At 45.5% G+C, this 25734-nt stretch overlaps 1 protein-coding gene across 6 annotated transcripts in view; it reads left to right on the plus strand.

Moving 5' to 3' along the window:
• Positions 1-25734, plus strand: part of TMEM266 (transmembrane protein 266) — a 150098-nt gene that overhangs the window by 39972 nt on the left and 84392 nt on the right. Inside the window, exon 1 of one of the 6 annotated variants that reach the window (XM_065548223.2) lies at positions 1931-2043. The exons of the other annotated variants lie outside the window; for them this stretch is intronic. The gene's annotated coding sequence lies outside the window, so the exon portion shown is untranslated. Of the gene's footprint in view, positions 1-1930; positions 2044-25734 lie in introns of those variants that run through there. 6 annotated transcript variants of the gene reach the window in all.

The raw sequence follows: 25734 nt of genomic DNA on the forward strand, positions 1-25734 counted from the left end.
CCCAGTTCAAACTTCCCAGCAGCTTTGTTTACACTGTGCGTGTAAAACCGCCTACTCAAGCCTTAGCAATGGTGGACGCCCCTCCCCCCACCAAGCTAGAGCGTCCCTGGTGGATCTCAGACTGCTGCTGTGCTGGCAGCCGGAATTTCAAGCCAGTGGATCTTACTTTGCTGGGCTCCGTGGTGGTGGGACCCGCCAAGCTAGATTACTTGACTCCCTGGCTTCAGTACACCTTTCAAGGGGGGTGAACGGTTCTATCTCACTGGTGTTCCAGGCGCCACTGGAGTATGGAAAAAAAGAACTGCAGCTAGTTCGGTGTCTGCCCAAATGGCCACCCAGTTTTGTGCTGGAAACCCAGGGCCCTGCTGGGAAAGGCACGGGAGGGAATCTCCTGGTTTGCAGGTTGCAAAGACTGTGGGACAAGCTCAGGATCTGTGCCGGAGTTCCTTAGGCTCAGTCCCTCACAGCCTCCCTTGGGTAGGGGAGAAAATTTCCTGATCCCTTGTGCTTCCCAGGTGAGGCAGTGCCCCACCCTGCTTTGGCTCGCTGTCCGTGGGCTGCACCCACTGTCCAGCGAGTCCCAGTGAGATAAACCGTGAACCTCAGTTGGAAATGCAGAAATCACCCGCCTTCTGCATCGACCTCGCTGGGAGCTGCAGACAGGAGCTGTTCCTATTTGGCCATCTTGCGAACAATCCTTGCTTGGAAAAGGTGCTATTTTTAAACCCATTTTCCAAGTAAGGAAACTGAGGTGTGAAGAGGTGAAGTAGCCTGCCCAGAGTTATGGAGCTGGAAAATGGAAGCCTTGAGATTGGCACCCTGGTTGTCAGGCCCCACAGTGTACAGGTGTGCTCTGCTGTTCTGCCTTCATGGGAAAGGCAGGGAGACGTATTTGGGTGCCAACAGCATGTATTAGTCCATTTTCACAGTGCTGTAAAGAACTATTCATACCTGAGACTGGGTAATGTATAAAGAAAAGAGGTTTAATTGACTCACAATTCAGCAGGCTTAACAGGAATCATGGCTTGGAGGCCTCAGGAAACTTACAATCATGGTGGAAGACAAAGGGGAAGCAAGCACATCTTACCACCACAAAGCAGAGAGAGAGAGAGAGAGAGAAGGGAGGGAGAGAGAGAGAAAGTGCTGTACAAATTTAAACCGATCAGAATTCATGATAGAACTCACTCACTATCATGAGAACAGCAAGGGGGAAATCCACCCCCATGATCCAATCACCTCCCACCAGGTCCCTCCCTCAACACATGGGGATTACAAGTTGAGATGAGATTTGGGTGGCGACACAGAGCTAAACATATCACTGCCTCATAGGACATTCTAGAGCGCAGGAGATACTCACCCAGATTGATGTAGTAAGACAAGTGAATTGTAAAAGTAACCCGAGGTGGTTTCCTCTGCAGGTCGGACTAGAGATGGGAGACTGGGAGAAAAACTTATATTTTCTGTTATTTTATATACTCCTGAACCATTTGAATTGTTATTACTATGTACATGGATTACTTTCATAATTTAAAAATCCTATCCCTCCTTCAAGGCCTTGTTAAAAAGTTTCCTCCAAAAGCTTCTCTAATTCCCTCACTAAAAAATGGGTTCTCCATCCTCTGAGCTCCCATGGAATTTGATTTCTCCTCTCCTTAAAACCCACTGCTTCTGACTTTACTATAGGTGCTCTTGAAAATGTCTTGAGGACAGTCTTTGTCAGATTTTCCTGGCATATCTCCATAGCCTTGGCGCCATGCCCTGCCTGTGGTAGGTGTTTGGTCAATGTTGAATGAGCTGGATGAGTGGATTTTGCTAATGCCAGACTGTATCCATTTCCTTCAATTCAGGGAACTCGGAAGACACGGCTTAGGTATATCCATGTGTCAGTCATTTCGCTGCCCCTGGGAAGGAAGGAAATGGAAAAAGAAAGAAGTGTAGAGTGGACACTCTGCCCCATCCACCTGTAAAGACAGAATCACAGAATATCAAGACTGAAATGGATCATAGAGCATTATGTTCAGCCCCATCATTTTTATAATACAGGTGAGGAAACTGAGGCCAGGGAATGAAAAATACTTGAGGCCAGGCACGGTGGCTCAGGCCTGTAATCCCAGCACTTTGGGAAGCCAAGACAGGCAGATCACGATGTCAGATCGAGACCATCCTGGCTAACACGGTGAAACCCCGTCTCTACTAAAAAATCCAAAAACCTAGCCGGGCGAGGTGGCGGGCACCTGTAGTCCTAGCTGCTCGGGAGGCTGAGGCAGGAGAATGGCGTAAACCTGGGAGGCGGAGCTTGCAGTGAGCTGAGATCCGGCCACTGCACTCCAGCCTGGGCGACAGAGCGAGACTCTGTCTCAAAAAAAAAAAAAGAAAAAAAGAAAAATACTCGAAAGCCCACAACTAAATTTCCTGTTCAATTGTAGGAGTTGTATCAGCTTAGGTTTTTAAGTAGTTTTTCCTCATCACCAAAGCAATATGTGTTTAATGCTTACCTTGTTTTTTTGTTTTGTTTTGTTTTGTTTTTTCTCTATTCTCTCTATATTTCTACCTGTACATGGTTTTGAGCTTTTAATGGTGGTCCTTGCAAGTAATGTTGCAAGCTGGCACAGATTTTTTTTGGATGTCAGTAGATGATGGCTGGGTGAATGGATGGATGAATTAGTGACTTTCCCAGGATCACATGGCAGTCAGCAACAGAGCTGGAACTCAGCTAACCATCTTGTTGAGGGATGTCAAGTAGCTGAAGTACCTGGTGCAAAGGAGCTTCAGAGTTGCCATGACAACTACAGTAGTCTTCTAATTTCCATCATCTGAGTAAGGATCAGGACCAGAACCGTATTTACAGGCACAGAGGTTAAAGCCCAACGGAAGAAAGGACTCTGCAATAAGCAGTTTGTTGAGAACACCAGGATTGGTCTGAAAGATGGGCCGAGATAAATCATCCAGAGGACACTGTTATCCAGGTAGTGCCCTGTCCTGAAGAGATACAGGAGGTAGACACAGGTTCCAGAACTGGTGCAGGCTCTGACTCATTGGGAGACTTTGGGAAGGTCACCACTCTGGGCTTTGGCTTCTTTACCTATGACGTGATATAGTCGGACTAGTTCCTGCATCATATCCAGGGATTCTTCTAGTAGGCAAATGCTCTAACTCCACAACTGAAAAATGTCAGTATCTGGAAAATGCAATCCTATTGCTCCTAGGATTTCAGCCTCAGACCCACAAAGAGGGGTTACAGTGCTCCCACCTCCTTTATCACCTTCAGACTGCACTCCCCTCTCACAGCCAGAGCAGAGGGAGAGCACCCTGCAGGCAGGTCATTTCCCCATGCCCGGCCAGCTACCGACACAGGTTGGGAGTGGATGCAGGTGCTTGGAGGTGGCTTGATATGCTTCAAGGACTGCCCTCCATTGGACGGGGCACTTGGCAACCACTCCAGCTATGCATGGCAAAGAGCAGCTTCCCTAACTGGAATTAGGGGTGTGCCTTCCTCCTACTGCATACAGATGGAGGCTGTGGGAGGCCAACAGTACTGGGAGAAGCCACCGGGGCTGGAGGGTTAGGTGACTGGGCAACCTGCAGCAATTCTTCATCTGCCCATATCCAGGCCCCTAACATTATGTCCCCTAGTGTCTTCATGAGCCATCTACCTCTCCATCCTCTCTACCTTCTTATACTCTTCCTCACTTATACCTCATTCATTCAGAAACTATTTCTTGAGCACCTGTTGTTCTTGGTGCTGCAAAGACAATTGTCTTGAAATGAAATCCCTGCTTTCAAGTAACTTACATTCTAGTGGGGAAGATCATAAATAATTATCATAAAAATGACAGAGATGGTGAGACATGTTCTGAAGAAAAATAAAACTGGGAGATAGGGAATATGGGCAGGGGTGGCTGCTATTTTAATTAGAGTGGTCAGGGGAGGCTGACCTGAAGATGTGAAGGAGATGAGAGAATGTAAGCCATGAACACCTGAGAGAAGAGCATTCCAGGTGGAAAAAGGTCCCAGAGAAGGGAGTGTGCTTGGCATGTTGGAAAAATGGACTCAGGCCGGGTGCAGTGGCTCATGCCTATAATCCTAGTACTTTGGGAAGCCACGGTGGGTGATCTGAGGTCAGCAGTTCGAGACCAGCCTGGACAACATGACAAAACTCTGTCTCTACTAAAAATACAAAAATTAGCCAGGCACAGTGACATGTGCCTGTAATCCCAGCTACTCAGGAGGCTGAGGCGGGAGAATAACTTGAACCTGGGAGGCGGAGGTTGCAGTGAGTCAAGATTATGCCACTGCACTGCAGCCTGGCGACAGAGCGAGACTCCATCTCAAAAAAAAAAAAAAAAAAAATTAAATTAAATTTAAAAATGCTGGGCGCGGTGGCTTATGCCTGTAATCCCAGCACTTTGGGAGGCCGAGGCGGGCAGATCACAAGGTCAGGAGATCGAGACCATCCTGGCTAACACGGTGAAACCCCGTCTCTACTTAAAATACAAAAAATTAGCTGGGCATGGTGGCAGCAGCTGTAGTCCCAGCTACTCGGGAGGGTGAGGCAGGAGAATGGCGTGAACCCAGGAGGCGGAGCTTGCAGTGAGCCGAGATCATGACACTGCACTCCAGCCTGGTGAAAGAGCGAGACTCTGTCTCAAAAAAAAACGGTATATTTGGGAGTCATCGGCAAATAGACCTGCACTCTCCAATATGGTAGCCAGTAGCCACGTATGGTTCTTTAAATTCAAAATGAATTAAAACTAAATAAAACTTAAAATTCAGTCCCACAGTCCCACTAGCCACATTTCAAGTGCTCCATAGCCACATATGAGCAGGGGCTACCCTATTGGACTGTGCAGACATAGAACATTTCCATCATCCCAGAAAACCCTGCTGGACAGTGCTGATATGTCTTGAGATTCGGTGAGATTTCCAGGGCAATGGATGGAGAAACGTGAGCATTTAGAAGTTGGGGGCCGGGTGTGGTGGCTCACACCTGTAATCCCAGCACTTTGGGAGGCCGAGGCAGGTGGATCACGAGGTCAGTAGATAGAGCCCATCCTGGCTAACACGGTGAAACCCCGTCTCTACTAAAAATACAAAAAAAAAAAAAAAAAAAAAAAAAAAATTAGCCAGATGTGGCACGTGCCTGTGGTCCCAGCTACTCAGGAGGCTGAGGTGGGAGGATCACTTGAACCCAGGAGTTCAAGATCAGCCTGGGTGATATAGCAAGACCCCATCTCAAAAATAACCAAATAATAAATAAAATTGATGATTCAAGGAGTGAAGAGGGACAATTGAGAGACCTATGTCCTTGAGAGGGAAAGGTAGATGGGATCTAATCCCCAAGCAGCAGAGTGGTACTTGGCTGGAATACAGAGAACTCACCCATAGGGCGGAGGGGAGGCAGAGTCAATGACCACGCTGCAGATAAGAGGGAGGCTGTGATGGGGGAGCATGTGGAGGTTTGCTTGTGATTGCCTCAATTTCCCAGGGGAATGAGGAGGTCATCGGCTCAGAGTGTGAACAGGGGCATTGGATGTGTGAGGAGAGAGGAGAAGGTGTAAAGTAGTCATCTAGGAAAGAGGGAGATTGGTGGGATTAGGGGATGGCAGTGGCATTGCTGGGCTGTCCCACAGGCCTGATTGAAGTTTGTGTTCCTGCCAGAACCAACTTCCAGAATTCACTGTTTTACCTCTGCGTACTCACTTATGCAATCTTTTCTTCCTGAAAGTTTCAGCCAGGCGCGGTGGCTCATGCATGTAATCCCAGCACTTTGGGAGGCTGAGGCAGGTGGATCACAAGGTCAGGTCCAGAGCCTGTCCTTAAAATAGAATATAGTTTAAGACCAGCCTGACCAACAGGTGAAACACCGTCTTTACTAAAAATACAAAAATTATCTGGGCGTGGTGATATGTCTTGAGATGCGGTGAGTTTTCCAGGGCAATGGATGGAGAAATGTGAGCATTTTGAAGTTGGGGGCCAGGTGCGGTGGCTCACACCTGTAATCCCAGCACTTTGGGAGGCCGAGGCGGGTGGATCACAGGGTCAGGAGATAGAGACCATCCTGGCTAACATGGTGAAACCCCGTCTCTACTGAAAATACAAAAAATATATATATATATATTAGCACGGCTGCAATCCGAGCTACTCAGGAGGCTGAGACAGGAGAATCGCTTGAACCCGGGAGGCGTGGGTTGCAGTGAGCAGAATTCACGCCACTGTACTCCAGCCTGAGCGACAGAGCGAGGCTCCATCTCAAAAAAAAAAAAAAAAAGGACAGAAAAAGAAAGTTTCATTCCACTTCACTACCCCCTTGTCAGCCCCACAAACCATGGTTCTCCAAGGCACAGCCTGGGATCCACCTCTGAGGCTTCCCTGGAACCTCCTCCCTTTCAACTGCCTGATGTCTCCATACTTTGCTCGTCCCTTTCTCAAATGCTGATCATGTCGCTTTGTCATTATTTGCTGACATGTCTGTTACTCTAAGGCAGGGATTAGAAAACTTCTGTAAATGGCTAAATAGTGAATAGTTTAGGTTTTCTGGGACACATGGTCTCTGTCACACTATTCAATCTGCCATTGTAGGACAAAAGCAGTCTGACAGTATATAAACGATTGAGCATGGCTGTGTTCCAATGAAACACTGCTTACAAAAACAGGCAGTGGCTGATTGTGGCTTGTGGGCCGTGATTTGCCAACCGCTGCTCAAAGAAATGGCAGGGATGATGTCTCCATTATCTCCATAGCCCCCATACCTGGTGTGGGATCTGGGTACCAGGTAGGGGCTCAGGAAATGTTTGAATGGATGAGAGATGAATGGATGTGCTAGAGTAGGTGGTTAGGCCTGCCAAGATATGTACATTATAGAGAGCGTTCCCTCCTATGTACAGGTTTCAGCAGATTTGTCAATGGCCAGTTTTATTACAGTAACATTGTGTACAGGGAAGGTTTTCACATGGAAACATTAGCCCGGATATCCAGGAAAGATCAAAAGTGGCCTCACATTCTACTGCATCCATGCTAAACTGCCACCCTGTCTAACCAACCTCTCTCCTCCGGGTTCCCAGGTACACAGGCCCCCAGTTTAGTGGGATCAGGCTTTTCACAAGCAAGCCCTCTGTGTTCATCCTCCCTCTGCACTGTTTCTGTGTTCCCCTCTGCCTCCCATCCCCCAGCCCCTGCAAAAAGAATAAGTACTCATCAGGTACCTGCCACATGCAAGGCATGGTGGGAGAATCAAAGATCCCCACTGAAGGAGCTCACAGTCTGGTACATCCCACTGGGCGTGCCCTCTCCCTACCCATGTCATTCACAACTGACTGACTTAACCACCCCCAACCCATCTGATTTCCCCCATCCTTTCTACTCTTTTTAAAATTGACAAATAAAAATTATATATATTTATAGTATACAACATAATGTGTGTTTTTAATTTGTTTTGTGTTTTGGTTTTGGGGGTTTTGGTTTTTTAGAGACAGGGTCTTGTTCTGTCACCCAGAGCTAGAGTGCAGTGGCGCAGTCACGGCTCACTGCAGCCTCAAACTCCTGAACTCAAGCGATCCTCCTGCCTCAGCCTCCCAAGTAGCTGGGACTTCAGTGCTTGCCATCACACTTGGCTAATTATTTTATTTTTATTTTCATAGAGATAGAGTCTCACTATGTTGCCCAGGCTGTTCTCAAACTCCTGGCTTCAAGCGATCCTCCTGCCTTGGCTTCCCAAAGTGCTGGGATTACAGGCATGAGCCATCATGGCCGGCCTACAACATGATGCTTTGAAACATGTATACATTGTGGAATGGCTAGATCAAGCTAGTTATCATATGCATTACCTCACATATTTATTTTTTGTTTGTGTGTTGAGAACACTTAAACTCTAGTAATTTTCGAGTATACCATCTATTGCTATTAACCATAGTCCCATGTTGTGTTCTTTCCTACTTCTTCCAAGTCCTGCTCTCTACTGGGCTCTCTTGGGTATGAGTTGATGGTGGATATTATCTTCCCAACCACATGTAAACTCACAGAGTACAAGGACAGTAGAGTATGCTTTCGTTTATTCTAGACCATCTCTGTCCCATGGAAATATAACGTAAACCATGTATGCCATTAAAAATTTTCTAGTTAGCACATTTTAAAAAGTGAAAAGAAACAGGTAAAATTAATTTTAATATCTTTTATTTAATCAATATATCCAGAGTATTATTTCAACATGTAATCGATAGAAAATATTATCAATGAGATATTTTGCATTCTTTCATTCATACAAGGTTTTCAGTTTCCAGTGTGTATTTTACATGCACAGCACATTTCAGGTGAGCTAGCCGCATTTCAAATGCTCAGCAGCCAGGCGTGGCTAGTTGCCCTCATACCAGAGTATGTCACTCACACAGGGCACATGGTAAATGTCTAATAAGTGACTGCATTTAGTACTTCCCATGAGGTGCTTTACACTTACTTTCTAATCCTCATAGCACCCTTATGATAGAAACTGTTATGCCCATTTTCCATACGAGCAAACTGAGAGTTAAGAGCTTTCTTGCATAGGCCGGGCGCGGTGGCTCAAGCCTGTAATCCCAGCACTTTGGGAGGCTGAGGCGGGCGGATCACAAGGTCAGGAGATCGAGACCACGGTGAAACCCCGTCTCTACTAAAAATACAAAAAATTAGCCGGGCGCGGTGGTGGGCGCCTGTAGTCCCAGCTACTCAGGAGGCTGAGGCAGGAGAATGGCGGGAACCCGGGAGGCGGAGCTTGCAGTGAGCCGAGATCGCGCCACTGCACTCCAGCCTGGGCAACAGCGTGAGACTCCGTCTCAAAAAAAAAAAAAAAAAAAAAAAAAAAAAAAAAAAAAAAAGAGCTTTCTTGCACCCAACTAGTAAGTAAGTTATAAAGCTCAGATTTGAACCCAACTCTGAGTCCAGAGCCTGTCCTTAAAATAGAATATTCGAGCCCTGGAAGATTCTTTAGAAAATTATTCAACGTGTCAGCTCCATAAATATCACTTGTGTTCCCAGCACCTAGTCATGTGTCAGCCATGTCTCAGGGGCTCAAATATAGTATTTGAATGAATTAATCTGGTCTCACATTACAGATGTGGAAATTGAGATCCAGAAAGGGAAAGAGACTTGTCTAGATCACTCAAAAGGAGGAAGTCTGCACTAGAACCCACATTGCTGGTTCCTACTCTTATTCCATATCCTTCTGTCATCCCAAGAAACACAGGAGTTCAGCATCTGAAGCTTTCTTTGCTTTGGGGGAAACATTTTAGCAGGTGCCCTCTTCCCTCTGTCCGCAACCTCAGAACTTGCCATACATCGTCCTTTTTCATTCCCCTCCTCTCCTTTCTCTGGCTACCCAGCAGCCTAAAGGGTGGCAGAGCAGCTGAGCCTGGCTACGTGAGGCTCCAAGTGAAGCCTGCACAAACAAGCAAAGCTCATTGCACATGGACACCACCCCCAGTTTCTATCTCAGGGTCATGCTCTGTCGTGACAACTTGAGCCATTTCCCTGGCAGGAGGGCAGCACGAATCTCCAAGAGGGTCACGCTAACCTGCAGCCAGTGGCTGCCTGCCATGCCTGGATGCCTGGCATTGGAGCCTGGTTGCTGAGGCACCCTCGGGCTTGCTTAGCGCCCAGCCAGTCAGCAGCCTTCCAGGGAACTCCCAGCAGTCTCCTCCAGACAGGGTCACAAGAAATGTCATAGATTGTAGAAGCTTAGAACTGAAAGGGAATTTAAAGATCATTCATCCCAGCACTTTTCAAACTGTAATGTCTTATAAATCTCCTGCGGATCCTGTTAAGCTACAGACTCCTGATTCACTGGGCCTGGGATGGGGTCTGAGGATTTGCATTTCTAATGAGCCCCCAGGTGATGCCAGTGCTGCTGCTAGACCTGGGACCACACTTTGAAAAGCAAGGATCTAAAAACTCAAGAAATACAGAGGACTTGTTTGTGAAGGGCCTGGTCCACTGAACTGGGGGCCTGTGCACCTGGGAACCTAGAGGAGAGAGATAGCTAGACAGGGTAGCAGCGTAGCATTGATGTAGTAGAAGGCGAGGCCATCTTCCTGGGTATCCAGGCTCATGTTTCCATGTGAAAACCTTCCCTTTACACAATGTTACATCCTTGTCAGCCTTTTGTTAGAGGTGAGAAAACTTAAGTGTGGGAGAAATTAATTAAATTCAGGGTACAAGTCTCCTAAGTAATAACTATGGCACTAACTGTGTTTACTATCTGTAGAAATTTTTGGCACTCATCATAGACTACTTTAATATCTTCTTCTTCCAACTAGACTGTTGGAAGCAAGGCTGTATCTTACTCTCCTGTGTATCTCCTTTTGGTCCCACTCGAGAGGCCACATGAGCTGTGGAAAGCACATTACCTGGGACAGGGTCACCTGAGGTCTTTGTATCAGATGTTCCTGGGATCAGAGGCACAGTGGAATGAGCCCCAAGTTGAAACCAGAAAGACCTCAGCAGGTAGCAGACCTGAAGTGCAAGGTGAGGCTGGAAGTGGAAACAGAGTGCAGGAGTTGGCAAGCTGTCCACAGGGTTGGGTAGAGTTGTTCTGAACTCAGTCCATGGATTGAGAGGGAAGGCTGCTGGCTCACCTCGTTATGTGGTGCCCAGGGCATGAGAAAGAGGCAGTGGGGCCATTTTTCAAGCAAGGAGCCAGACCCAACACCAGGTTCCTCCCAAGGCTCTAGGATTTGTTGAATAAATGCACAAAGAAAGGCCAAAAAAGACATAGCAGTGATACTTAAACATTTTTAAAGACTCCACGTGCTCGGCAACGGTTACACACTTTCTGGCACACTTCAAAAGTGGCAATAGCCAGGTACAGTGGCTCGTGCCTGGCGTCCCAACAACATGGGAGGCTGAGGCAGGAGGATCGCTTGAGGCCAAGAGTATGAGGCTCCATGAGCCATGATCCTGCCCCTGCACTCCAGCGTGGGTGACAGAGTGAGACCCTGACTCAAATAAATTTAAAAAGTGGCAACGACAGGCTTTTCTTTTTTCTTTCTGTCTTTTTTTTTGAGACAGGATCTTGCTCTGTTGCCCAGGCTGGAGTACAGTGGTGTAATCATGACTCACTGCAGCCTCAACTGCTGGGCTGAAGCGGGAGCCTGGCTAATTTTTAAAATTTTTTGTGGAGACGAGGTTTCACTGTTTTGCCCAGGTTGGTCTTGAACTCCTGGCCTCAAGTGATCTTCCCACCTTGCCCTCCTAAAGTGCTGGGATTACAGGTGTGAGCCACGATGCCTGGCTAGGTTTTTCTATTTGAGTTAAAAGTCAACTTTTCTTTTCTTTTTTTTTTTTTTTTTTTTTTTTTTTTGAGATGGAGTCTTACCCTGTTGCCCAGGCTGGAGTGCAATGGCGCAATCTCGGCTCACTACAACCTCTGCCTCCTGGGTTCAAGCGATTCTCCTGCCTCAGCCTCCCAAGAATCTGGGATTAGAGGTGCACGCCACCACACCCAGCTAATTTTTTTTTTTTGGTATCTTTAGTAGAGACGGGGTTTCACTATGTTGGCCAGGCTGGTCTTGAACTCCTGACCTTGTGATCCACCCACCTCGGCCTCCCAAAGTGCTGGGATTACAGGTGTAAGCCACCGCACCCAGCCAAAAGTCAGTTTTTCTTTAGATCAAGCTTGTCCAACCCATATCCCACGGGTCTCACGCAGCCCAGGACAGCTTTGAATGTGGCCCAACACAAATTCATATAAACTTTCTTAAAACATTATGAGACTTTGTTGTGATTTTTTTCTTAAGCTCATCAGCTACCTTTAGCATTAGTGTATTTTATGTGTGGCCTACGGAAGCCAAAAGATTGGACACCCCTGCTTTAGATGTTAATAAGTTGGGTTCTGTTCAGAGCAGACACAAAGCCAAGCTCAAGCCCATAGACACGGACTGCCAAACAATGTGGCCCAGTAGATGCTGGAGGTCAAAGATCATCCAGGTGTATCTGCCTGCTGTGGTGCTTATTTTTCCAAAGGTAGGAAAAGAATATGATGAAAAGACAAGCCACAGTCTGGGAGAAAATATTTGTAAAACACACATCTGATAAAGGAATTATGTCCAAAATATATAAGGAATTCTTAAAACTCAACGTAAGACCAACAGTACAATTAAAAAGTGAGCAAAAAATCTGAACAGACACTTCACCAAGGAAAATATACAGATGTCAAATAAGCATATGAAAAGATCTTCAGCATCATATCAACAAGGAAATGCAAATTAAAACAACAATGGGATACTATTACACCCCTGTTAGAATGGTTAAAATCCAGAACACCAAAGATGCTGGTGAGAATGTGGAGCAACAGGAACTCTCATTCACTGCTGGTGGGAATGCAAAATGGAACAGCCTCTTTGGAAGACACACTTTCTCAGTTTCTTTCTTTCTTTTTTTTTTTTTAGATGGAGTTTTGCTTTTCTTGCCCAGGCTGGAGTGCAATGGCACGGTCTCAGCTCACTGCAACCTCCGCCTCTTGGGTTCAAGCGATTCTCCTGTTTCAGCCTCCTGAGTAGCTGGGATTACAGGTGTGCACCACAACGCCCAGCTACTTTTTGTATTTTTAGTAGAGACGAGATTTCAGCATGTTGGTCAGGCTGGTCTTGAACTCCTGACCTCAGGTGATCCACCTCGGCCTCCCAAAGTGCTGGGATTATAGGCATGAGCCACCGTGCCCGGCCCAGCCATGTACTCTTGTATCTGTTAACCTGTTAGCCAACCTTTGGCTACCCTCCTGCTTATCTTTCCCCTCCTCTAGTAAACACTATTCTAAGCCAATAGATCTTAAATGTTCTTACCACAATAAAGTGATTCTCCTGCCTCAGCCTTAGCCTCCCAAGTAGCTGGGATTACAGGCACCCGCCACCACGCCCAGCTAATTTTTGTATTTTTAGTAGAGATGGGGTTTCCCCATGTTGGGCAGGCTGGTGTCCAACTCTTGACCTCAGGTGATCCACCCACCTCGGCCTCCCAAAGTGTTGGGATTACAGGCGTCCGCCACCGTGCCTGGCCAACACTTGGCAGTTTCTTACAAATCTGAACATACTCTTACCATATGACCTAGTAATTACACTTCTTGGTATTTACCCAAATGTATTGAAATTGATGACTGCACAAAATCCTGCACATGATGTTTATAGCAGCTTTATTCATAATTGCCAAAAACTGGAAGTTACCAACATGTTCTTCCATAGATGAATGGGTAAGCAAACTGTAATACATCCATACAATGCAATATTGATCAGGAACAAAAAGACATGAGCCATCGAGCTATGAAGTGATATAGAGAAACCTTAAATGCCTATTTTTCATTTTAAGTGAAAGAAGCCAATCTTAGAAGGCTACATACTGTATGATTCCACCTATCTGACCTTCTGAAAAAGGCAAAGCTACAGAGACAGAAAAAAGGTCAGTGATTGCCAGGTATTCAGGAGGAGGGAGGGAGGAATGAATAGGTGGACCAGGGGATATTTAGGACTATACCTCTACTGTTCTGTATGATACTCTGATGGTGAACACGTGACATTATGGATCTGTCAAAACTCATAGAAGTAAACAACACAGAGTGACCCCTAATATAAACTATGGACTTTAATTAATAATAATGTATCAATATTGGTTCATCGGTTTTAACAAACAAACGCAACATGTTAAAAATAGGGGAAACTGTAGAGGGTGGGGAAGGGTATCTACGGTAATGCTTTGTACTTTCTGCTCAAGTTTTCTATGAACCTAAAATTTCCATAAAAAATAAAGTCTATTAATTTTTGTAATGTGCTACCAAATTCCAAGAGAAGATCAGTTGCTAGACAATTGCTCAGCCACGTTTTTCCTTAGGCACAAAGATGACCTTACACATCTGCTGCAGATGACACCTCCACCCAGCTGTCCCCAGCACAGCATTGACTTGTCGAGAGCTGTCCTTTGAGTCTGATGGATTATTGAGACTTTTTGAATGCAGGAAGCACACTCAAGGGGCCATCTGAGGGCCTTGCATTATTTCTCTGCCTTTGAAAAGCCACTAAACTAAATTTGGCAGATAAAAATGTGCCTGAGAGATTTCTTTCTTAATTTCTGATTATGAGCCCTGACCTTAAGGAGCTTACAGTCTAGAGTAGATGGTATGTGAACATAAACCACCATAACACAAGGTAAACTATGATTCATAGTCTGGGAGAGGTACAGTTGAAGTGGGCGGGAGAGAGAGGAAATCCAGCCCTTCCCACTGGCCTCAAGTGGAAGCAGTGACACCAGGTCTGAAAGTTTGGATTGGAGGACCAGGTAGGAGTGGGACTCCTACCCACTCCTATGAAATATGTTCCGGGCTAGGCATGGTGGCTAACGCTTGTAAACCCAGCACTTTGGGAGCCCAAGGCAGACGGATCACGACATCAAGAGATCGAGACCAACCTGGTCAACATGGTAAAACCCATCTCTACTAAAAATACAAAAATTAGCTGGGTGGGGTGGCAGGCGCCTATAGTCCCAGCTACTCGGGAGGCTGGGGCAGGAGCATTGCTTGAACCTGGTAGGCAGAGATTGCAGTGAGCCGAGATCACGCCACTGCACTCCAGCCTGGTGATAGAGCGAGACTCTGTCTCCAAAAAAAAAGAAAGAAAGAAATACGTTCCAAGCAGAGAGAATTCCATAAGCAGAGGCAGAGAGGTGAAAAACTGTGTGTGCACATGCACTGGGAACAGATAGGTGGCTGGAGCACAGTGTAGGAAGAAGGATAAGGAATGGCTTAAAAGGCTGGGGCCAAATAGTGGAAGGCTCTGAATTCCTGGCCAAGGAATTGAGACAGTGTTCAGCAGGCAGTGGGAACCTCTGTGGGTTTGAGTCAGGGAATGAACAGATCACACCGCGCTTTGGAAGAGTCACCAGGTGGCAGCGTATAGGATGTGCCTGTAGCAAGATGCCCAGCAGTAAGAACACCCATCAAGAGGCTACTTCAAGGCAGTTACAAGAACCCAGACAGTTGGAAGCTGTCTGTTCTGCCTCTGCACTCCCATGGCCCTTTGTCAGTACTTCTCTTAGATACTTACCAATTTTCACCTTATCTACATTTTTAATTACAAATAGTTGTAGTTCATTATAAAGGAAAATTAGACAGTGTAGAAAGATATAAATAGTTGTAATCCCACCATCCATTAAATAACTGCTGTTGACACTCAGGGTCTGTCTGTCCTTTCAGGTATCTTTTTATAGGCCAGGCACAGTGGTTCATGCCTATAATCCCAGCACTTTGAGAGGCCAAGACAGGTGGATGGCCTGAGCTCAGGAGTTTGAGACTAGCCTGGGAAACGTGGCAAAACCTCATCTCTACAAAAAGTACAAAAATTGGCTGGGTGTTGTGGTACATGCCTGAGGTTCCACCTACTCGGGAGGCTGAGGCAGGAGGATCACTTCAGCCAGGAGGTGGAGGCTGCAGTGAGCCAAGATTACACACTGCACTTCAGCCTGGGTGTTAGAGCGAGACCCTGTCTCAAAAACAAAAACAAAAAACTCAGATATCTTTCTATATACATCACACTATATTGTTTTGTTTTGCTTTTATAAAAGATAACATACTTTTAGAACCTACTTTTTCAAATTATTGTATAGTGGACATCTTTCCTTGCCAATATATCTAGATTTTTTATAGTTGGTTTTTTTCTTTGTTTTTTTAAATTGTGGTAAAATGCACATGAAATTTACTGTTATGACATTTAGCACATCCACAGTGTTGTGCAATCATTACTACTATTTAGTTCCACAACATTTTCATCACCCACAAGGAAACCGCATTAAAGTCACTCTCTCCCACCAGTCCCTGTCAACCACTAATCTACTTTTTCATCCATTCTAGTTCTTATAAATGGAATCACACAATATGTGGCCTTTTGTGTCTGGCTTTCACTTACCATAATGTGTTCAAGGTTCATCATGTTTAGATTTTTTAATAGAAATATCCCTTGTTGGCCGGGCACAGTGGCTCACGCCAATAATCCCAGCACTTTGGGAAACTAAGGCAGGAAGATTGCTTGAGCCCAGGAGTTTGAGACCAGCCTGGGCAACACAGTGAGACCCCATCTTTATTTTTTTAAAAAAGAAATATCCCTTGTCTTTTTAACATAAAGCACGCTCATAAACAAAAACTACTGAGAGCTCCCCTCAAGAATGCCACTTCCCTAATTTTAACTGCTGTTAATTACCTAGGATCTAGCCATCCAGACAGTTTAGATGGTTGGGAATTGACAGGGAACTGTCAAGTTGCTGCTTTCTTCCAACATATTCTGTCTCCTTCCCTTTCCCATCACCTGATGTGAACTTGGGAAGATGTCTTAGCTTTTCTAGTCACTTTCAGGACTTAGGTTCATTTTCAGATGTTAAAACATCCCATCTAAATCAAAACTTTGGCCTCTCATCCCACTGACAGACCAGCTCTTCTGCTCTGGCCCCACGCTGTCTGCTCTCTGGCTCCTGAAAGGTGCTTTTGTAAGTTCCCTAGAAACCCAGCGCCTGTGTCCTGCCCACTCCCAATGCCCCTGGGGAGGGGGTTGCATGCCCCATTCCACTGGACATTCTGCCTAACTTCTTGGGGCTGCTTTCATTTCTCACTTTTGGCACCGTGTCTCTGGGACTCCCCTGGCCCAGGAGGCCACCTTCTTGGGTGGGGGCCTGTCAATATGCCCAGTTATTCACTTGGCCTGTAGGAAGGCCTTAACTAGACAGGGCACTTTTCATATTTGTGGCCATCCTGCATCATTCGAATGTCCCTTCTATATTTGGGGAAATTCCCACATTTAGTCCGTCTACCCGTGTGCAGCCAGGATGCAGCTATGTGACCTCTGCCAACCAGATGAAGCTGTGTGCCCTCGGATTTGGAGAGAGATGTTGGTGTCAGGCAGTGACAACAGTGATGTTTTTACTGGAGCAGTGCTCAGCAGATGCTTGGTGTTCCCGACTTTCCATACCTGGCTTTCTTGCTCCCCTGCCCTGCCCCCCGCATTCAGTGTTCTTTAAAAATTTATTCTCTGTTTAAATTAATGAGTTTAGTTTTCACTAAGAACTAACACCACATCCTTGCTTAGCCTCGCGGTTACAGGCAGCTTGTACCCACTGCAGCCCTCTCTCCTCGCCCTGCCATCGCCCACTGTGCCAGCCAGCCTGGGAGTCTGGCATGGGTTCTTCTGCTTACGCACGTCCCCAAGCTCCAGGAGACACACACGAAGCTTGTCTAAGATCCTGCTCCCTATTCCTCCGCAGTCTCGTAGTGTGCTGGGCTGATGAGGCTCCGTAGCTTACCCAGAGGCAGATGCCAGACTCCCATGCTGCACACAGCCTCACCTAGCTTGAGGGAAAAGGTTTGCACCCCTCCCTCATCCTCAGGGAATGGAAATGCTCTCAGTCTTTACTCTTACGAATCTCCTTCGGAGACACCATCCTGTCCCTCCCCTTCTTTTCTTCCCTCCCCTCCCCTCCTTCTCCTCACTAGTCAATCTCTAGCATTCTCTCCTGCCCCCATCAGGAGTGGGGGTTGCTGGACCACCTTGACCATCATCAGTGTGTTCCAAATAGAGATGGCCTGGCATCTCTCTTTAACAAGCGTGAGCTCTTACCACCTTTGTCCTTATCTTTAGGACATCTACAAAACTCTAGGACAACAGGAAAAGTCTCATTCCAGATCCTGTCTCACACATATTTTCTGTGCATAGGGATTGTCAAACATATGTCATCTTGTAACCTGCTTGTTTATTTCCTGTTACGTTACAGACAACTTTTCATGTTAATGAGAATGGCACATCCTCATCCATTTTTAAAAACCAGCCATTTTGTTTGAAGTATAATTTACAAACAGTAAAGCACATCCTTGTTCAGTGCACATTTGGAACCATCACCACAATCATGATATAGAATATTTCCATTATTCCAGAAAGCTCCCTCATGTCTCTTTGCAGTCAGTCTCTCTCATCCCCCAACTCCAGGCAGCCATTTCACCTCATCCTTTTCAATAATTGTACAATAATTCCATAATGTAGAAGTTCCTTAATTTATTTAACTTGTCTCCTATTGATAGACATTTAGATGGCTTCCAGTTTGTGATCTTATTGATTCCTGAATTCAATATTTGTGGAATACCTAATATGTGTTGGGTGTGGTGCTATTAGAGCAGTGATCCAACAACCTTCTGTATGTGCCTATATGTATTCTTTAGCTTATTTCCTTAAAATGTCCCCTAAAAGTGGAATTGCTGGGCCAAAGAGCATGCGTGTTAAAATAATGTTGATAAATATTGTCAAATTGCCCTCAATCAAAATTGCAACAGTTTACACTCCTATCAACAGTGAATGCGAATGACCGCTTTTCTCACATCACCAGCACGAGGTATTATAAATCTCTGCAGTCCATTAACAGAAGAATGGTTTGAACTTATGTGTCTTTGATTACTGGTAAGGTGGACCCTCTTAGCGTCTGTAACTTTCATTTGGTTTGTGGAAATCACTGCCCCAGGAGCCAGTTTCCCTCATTCTCACCCCTCACAGTGAAGCCATGGCCAGGCTCTTTCCTGGGGTCTGTGTCCACTGAGCTGGGAGAACATCTGGTCCTATAGGAAGCTGGAGAGAGGTCACCCTTTGGTTGTCGACAGCTCCCTACTTCCACTTGAACAGTCACTTTAGAGAAAGTCCCCCAAGAATGGTGTTAGCCAGTCAGAATGGCTATTAAAAAAAAAGTCAAAAAATAACAGATGCTGGTGAGGTTATAGAGAAAAGGGAACACTTATACACTGTTGGTGGGAGTGTGAATTAGTTCAGCCATTATGGAAAGCAGTGGGGCGATTCCCCAGAGAGCTAAAAGCAGAACTACCATGCAACCTAGCAATCTCATTACTGGGTGTATGCCCAAAGGAATATAAATCATTCTACCATAAAGACATATGCACGTGAATGTTCGTTGCAGCACTATTCACAATAGCAAAGACATGGAATCAACCTAAATGGCTATCAATGGCAGGTTAGATAAAGAAAATGTGATACATATATACCATGGAATACTATGCAGCCATAAAACAAGAATGAGATCATGTCCTTTGTAGGATTATGCATGGAGCTGGGAGCTATTATCCTTAGCAAAGTAACCAAAAACCAAATACTGCATATTCTTACTTATAAGTGGGAGCTAAATGATGAGAACACATGGACACAGAGAGGGGAACAACAGACTGGGGCCTACCGGAGGGTACAGAGTGGGAAGAAGGAGAGGATCAGGAAAAATAACTATTGGATATTAGCCTTAGGGTCTGTGTGATGAACTAACCTGTACAACAAAGCCCCGTAACACTAGTTTACCTGTATAACAAACCTGCACATGTACCTGTGAACCTAAAATAAAAGAGTTTTTAATTTTAAAAAATTAAAAATAAAATTTTAAAAAGTATGGTGTTCATCCTGGTCTCGCCTATGATTGGACCACTTAGAAAGTGGGTCAGAGGGGCCGGGTGCGGTGGCTCAAGCCTGTCATCCCAACACTTTGGGAGGCCAAGGCGGGTGGATCACTTGCGGTCAGGAGTTCGAGACTAGCCTTACCAACATGGAGAAACCCCATCTCTACTAAACATACAAAATTAGCCAGACGTGGTGGTGCATGCCTGTAATTCCAGCTACTTGGGAGGCTGAGGCAGGAGAATCGCTTGAATGCAGGAGGCAGAGGTTGCGGTGAGCCAAGATCGCACCATTGCACTCCAGCCTGGGCAAAAAGAGCAAAACTCCATCTCAAAAAAAAAAGAAAAAAAAAAAAAAAGATAAAGAAAGTGAGTCAGAGGAACAGATTGCAGAGCAACTGGGGCCATGACCAGGGCTTCTTGGCCTGGCTCAGCCCTGCAGCCTTGGGATGCTGCTCGTCGTAGGGAAATGTGAATGGCTACAGTGTGCCACCTGCTCTCCCTTAACCCTCAGAAGACTTCCCTCCCCCTCTGAATTTGGAGGTCTCCATGGGATCGCTCTTTGTAGATCCTTAGGTTGGTCCTCTCTTGATGGATACCGTGGTCTTCATCACCCCATTCTCTGCTTTCACACCTGAACTCCCTCTCCCATCCCTTTGCTTCTTCCTGGTCATTCTGGCCCATGACTGGAAGGGAGAGTTTGTAGACTCCCTGATGTCCTAATGTTCTTTTTTTTTTTTTTTTTTTTGGAGACCAAGTCTTACTCTGTCATCTGGGCTGGAGTACAGCGATGCAATCTCGGCTCACCGCAATCTCCGCCTCTGTGTTAACCAGGTTGGTCTCGATCTCCTGACCTCGTGATCCACCCGCCTTGGCCTCCCAAAGTGCTGGGATTACAGGCGTGAGCCACTGTGCCTGGCCCTGATGTTCAGTTTTTATTCATTTGTATCTTATGTTTTAAATGTTCAGTGTTGATTATCGCACCATAGACACTTTATTCGGTGCTAAGCACTCATAGTTTTCCATGTTTCCCATGGAAACATGGGAAAACATGGGTTTTTTGTTTGTTTGTTTGTTTGTTTCTGAGATGGAGTTTCGCTCTTGTTGAAACTCACCGCAACCTCCACCTCTTGGGTACAAGCGATTCTCCTGCCTCAGCCCTCCGAATAGCTAGGATTACAGGCATGCACCACCACGCCTGGCTAATTTTGTATTTTTAGTGGAGACAGGGTTTCTTCATGTTAATCAGGCTGGTCTAGAACTGCCAACCTCAGGTGATCTGCAGGTGATCCGCCTGCCTCGGCCTCCCAAAGTGCTGGGATTACAGGTGTGAGCCACTGTGCGCAGCCGGATCCATCAGGGTCTCACACTTGATGCATAAATTTGACAGGGTGTATGGTTTTTTTTTCATTGACAAGCTGTTATTAAATCGACTTTGTACCTTATACGATGGCTTCTCAGAGACGAGGTCATCACGTGCCATACCACCGTGTTGTATACCAGGATCAACTGAAACACTGTGGCAGTGCCTGAGGTGGTCAGTCATTTTGTCTTTATTTACAGATAGCAAAACTGGGCTCTGACTAAGAGATTTGCCCAGTTTTACAGCTGCCAAGTCTGGGACCATCTCCACACCCACCTCCCACATAGTCTGGGTTGCTTATTAAGCGAGCCCAAGCAGGTATTTTGATCAGTTTGGATCTTAGAGTGGTTTTATTATGTTTCCTGACCCTGAACACAAGCCCTGATGAGAATATATCTGCAGTTTGCTTTGAATTGAGGGGAGATAAGAAAGGGCCACTGAAGCTCTAGGAATAGACTCAGGGCTAGGAACTTCTGGAGGTGGAGAAGGCTTTTGTGAGAGGAGACAAGCTGGGAATGGCAGTGGGTCCACAGGAGGGTAAGCAGAAGAAGAGGAGACTGGAACGAACTGAGGCCTGGAGGTGTTTGTAAAAAGAGAACTTGGTTGTGGTTCTTGAAGGAGGCACGTGAAAGTAGAGGCGATTTCAGGTGGGACAGTTACTTAGGCCAGTGATTCTCAGGTGGAAACACAGGTTCCTGATCTCCTTGCTCAGAATCTCTAGGATGGCTCAGGAATCTGTATTTTATATATGCTCTCCAAGTGGTTCTCAGGCCTGCTGCAGCTGGAGCCACTGGTAGACACCATTGGCCTCAAGGCCATAAAGCTAATGCTTTTTTATGACCCTTGCCACTGAAGGGATACATGGTTCAAAGTAAGGCCAGGTCACTGCACCCCTGGGAAGATCCACAGCCTTTTTTGATTGTGTGGCCCACATTGACCTTCTCCTGGCTTAATCTTGTCCCATCTTTTCGGAGCCACTCAGCTGGCCTTCAGCACATATCATCTTCAGTCATTATTTACATTGTACTGCCTTGGGCCCTCCATTCCAATGAGATTGAAAACTTGAGGCCGGGTTTGGCTCATGCCTGTAATCCCAGCACTTTGGGAGGCCGAGGCAGGTGGATCACTTGCAGTCAGGAGTTTGAGACCAGCCTGTCCAACATGGTGAAACCCCGTCTCTACTAAAAATACAAAAAATAGCTGGGCCTGGTGGGCACCTGTAGTTCCAGCGACTCAGGAAGCTGAGGCAGGAGAATCTCTTGAACCTGGGAGGCAGAGATTGCAGTGAGCTAAGATTGCACCACTGCACTCCAGCCTGGGCATCAGAACGAGACTCTGTCTCAGGAAAAAAAAGAAAGGAAGGAAGGAAACTTGACAGCAAGGGTTGCCTTAGACTGCTTTGCATCTTAGTGCCCAGCCCTGAGCTCTGCACTTTCTAGGATCTCCGTAAATGCCCATTACCTAAGGAGTCCTAACCAATAATATAGCCATCAGTGATGTAGAGACCTTGGTTTGCTTTCCCTCCAGTTTCTACCCTTTTGGAAGAAATGATGTTGGTTAGAAGAAAGGAAGATCCTCCCGGCATCCCAGGAGATTTATGTAGAGTGTCATCACGTAGCAGCAGCATGCAGGGGGACAGCTCCGAGTGGGCAGCCTTCCATGAAGACATGGGTTCTTCAGAGAGAGGTATTAGTGAGTGGCACTTCCTCAACTCCTAGCTTAAAGCAGGCCCTACCTGGTGCCAAGGAGCATTGTGCCACTGGTATTCAAATGAAGCACTGCCAACACTTTAACCCTCGTCATCATGCAGAGACCTGTGATCTATGAGGGGAGACTGACTTCCCTGGGAATGAGGACAGGAAAGCACTACACCGGAGGGGCAAATCCAGGAAATCCTGGTGCCACTTTCCCAGAGTTTCTAGTACTATGTGGGGCACTAACCTATATATTGATATACTAGTCATTAAAAGCGAATGACTCTTCCTAAAATTCTTCTCCTTTCATAATGATTTTTATCTACTTGGTCGGGAATGCTATCAGATTTAAGCCTGCCATATTTGTACCCACTCTACTTGCCAGCTTGTGAGTCCTGGAGTGTTGGGAGGGGGAGGGCATGCAAGGAAACCCAAGGTTTAATCTCAAGGTTATGCTATTGGTTTAGTTTAGGGGGTTAGGGTTTATGGCAAAAAAAAAAAAAAAAAAAAAAAAAGGAAAATAGGGTCCTCAGGGGGACTAGCTGTTGCTGAAACAATTCATAGAAATATTGTGATGGAGGCCAGGCACGGTGGCTCAGGCCTGTAATCCCAGCACTTTGGGAGGCTGAGACAGGCGGATCACTTGAGATCAGGAGTTGGAGACCAGCCTGGCCAACATGGTAGAGCCCTATCTCTACTAAAAATACAACAATTAGCCAGGTGTGGTGGCGAGCCCCTGTAGTCCCAGCTACTCAGGAGGCTGAGGCAGGAGAATCGCTTGAACCCGGGAGGTAGAGGCTGCAGGGAGCTGATATCGTGCCACTGCACTCCAGCCTGGGCAATACAGCAAGACTTGGTCTCAAAAAACTAAAAAATTAATTAATTAAAAAAGAAAAAAAAAGAAATATTGTGATGGGGATAGTTCCCTAGCTGGCTACATATTTTCTTTTGTGTAAGGATATCTGTTACTCTTTTTGCTTTCACCATTGTCCTCCATTTTTCAGATTTTTACTATAGTGCTCTGTGGGGAAGAGGGTATAATTAAGCAAGTATTTGGACTTAAATAGTCCACAGCCACCCTTCAGAGCTTGTGATTAAGATTCTCCCCTCAGAAGGGAACTTTCCTACTTTGCTGTGAAGTGTGAATTGTTAAAGCCCTTTAGAGAAAGCAATTTCATTTTAACTATTAAAATTTAAAATACATTCTCTTTAGCCCAGTAATGTCACTACTGGGAATCTATTCCATGCAAATGAAAATACCAGTATATAATGAAATGTGTACAAGAATGTTTCTAATAGCATTTTTCACGGTGGCCAAAAAAAAAAAAAAAATCTAAAAAGAAACTGTATCAATAGGGCAATTTTTAACTAAACTATGGATCGTTCGCACCATGGAATATATTATATAGCCACTAATTAAAGAATGAATTAGAGTTTTACTACCTCACTTGGGAGAGGGGGATTTCTACAAGATACTGTCGAATGGAAGAAGCAAAAAGCAGAAAATTGTGAATAATATATATTAAAAATATATAATGAACTATTTTTGTACATAATTATATAAGCACAAAGAAAAGTAAGGAAAGATAGGCCGGGTGCGGTGGCTCATGCCTGTAATCCCAGCACTGTAGGAGGCTGAGACAGGTGGATCACTTGAGGTCAGGAGTTGGAGACCAGCCCGGGCAACATGGCGAAACCCCATCTCTACTAAAAATTAGCTGGGCATGGTGGCGTGCCCCTGTTGTCCCAGCTACTCAGGAGGCTGAGGCAGGAGAATTGTTTGAATCTGAGAGGCGAAGGCTGCAGTGAGCCAAGATCATGCCACTGCACTCCAGCCTGGGTGACAGAGCAAGACTGTCTCAAAGAAAGAAAAATAAGCAAAGATATACACTGATTAACATTGGTATGTGTTTTTGCATGCGTATGTATATTGAGGGAGTACAACATGAGGCAGGTAACGTGGGGAAGCAGGAAAAAAAGAAAAACAGATTCCACTAAAACATGAATTTCATGATAATTTATATAAAGCTGTATATATGCATGTGTGTATATATCTGAAAAAGGAAATTAGAAAATATATAAATCTTCCCTAATTGGAAAGGATGTCCATATATATTACTGAGTGATAAAAGCAAATTGCAGGGTTGATTTTATTTTGTTAAACACAAACCCACAAATATCAGCCTATAAATAAGAGTATATGCTTGCCTAATTCTGAGCAAGGATTTCTGTGCCTGGGTATTGACATAGGGACCTCAAGTGAGGATGGAACAAGGAAGGTGAAAGGTTAAGATGGAAGCTGCAGAGAGGTTTAACTTTTATGTATTTATATATATATATATACACACACACACATATAATACAAAGATATATATATATATATCAATATATGCAATACAAAATGTGTTATTTTATGTGTTGCAGTGGACAATTGTCTATAATGTATCAGTGCTTTATTGCCACAATAATCTCACATAACCAACCATCCTAAAAACTTGGTGGGCTTAACAAAACAAGCCTTTCTTGTTTTGTTTTTTTGTTGTTGTTATTTCTTTGAGATGGAGTCTCACTCTGTCACGCAGGCTGGAGTGCAGTGGTACGATCTCAGTGCACTGCAACCTCTGCCTCCCAGGTGCAAGTGATTCTCCTGCCTCAGCCTCCTGAGTAGCTGGGACTACAGGCATGCACCGCCATGCCCAGCTAATTTTTGTATTTTTAATGGAGATGAGTTTTCACCATGTTGGTCAGGCTGGTCTCAAACTCCTAACCTTAAGTGATCCGCCTGCCTCAGCCTCCCAAAGTGCTGGGATTACAGGCATGAGCCACCACACCCGGCCAAAACAAACCTTTAATAGGTGGCTGAAGCAAGGAAGGAGATTGTGCCTGCCAGCGTGAGGAATCATTAGTTAATCATTAGTTACAGAAGTTTACAGCTCTCAAAACTCTCCTTGGTAGTCTTTCACTATTCTCACTTCTTTGATGTAAATGTCTATCTATGCATCTGTCTCTACCACTAGCCCATGAGTTTTTGAGTGCTGTGATCATGTCTCATTTATCTTGATAACCTCAATGTTTAGCATAGTTCCTGGAACACAGAAGGTGCTAATAAATGACTGAAGAATAAATTGAGAAACAAACCAAAAAGTCCTTTATTTAGATCATGAGTCTGTGGGTCAGTGATTTAGGCTAGGCACAGCTGGGTGGTTCTTCTGGTCTTGGCTGAGCCTCTCTCACACATACCTGGAGGG

The sequence above is a fragment of the Macaca fascicularis genome, chromosome 7 (assembly GCF_037993035.2).
Source record: "Macaca fascicularis isolate 582-1 chromosome 7, T2T-MFA8v1.1".
Lineage (NCBI taxonomy): Eukaryota > Metazoa > Chordata > Mammalia > Primates > Cercopithecidae > Macaca > Macaca fascicularis.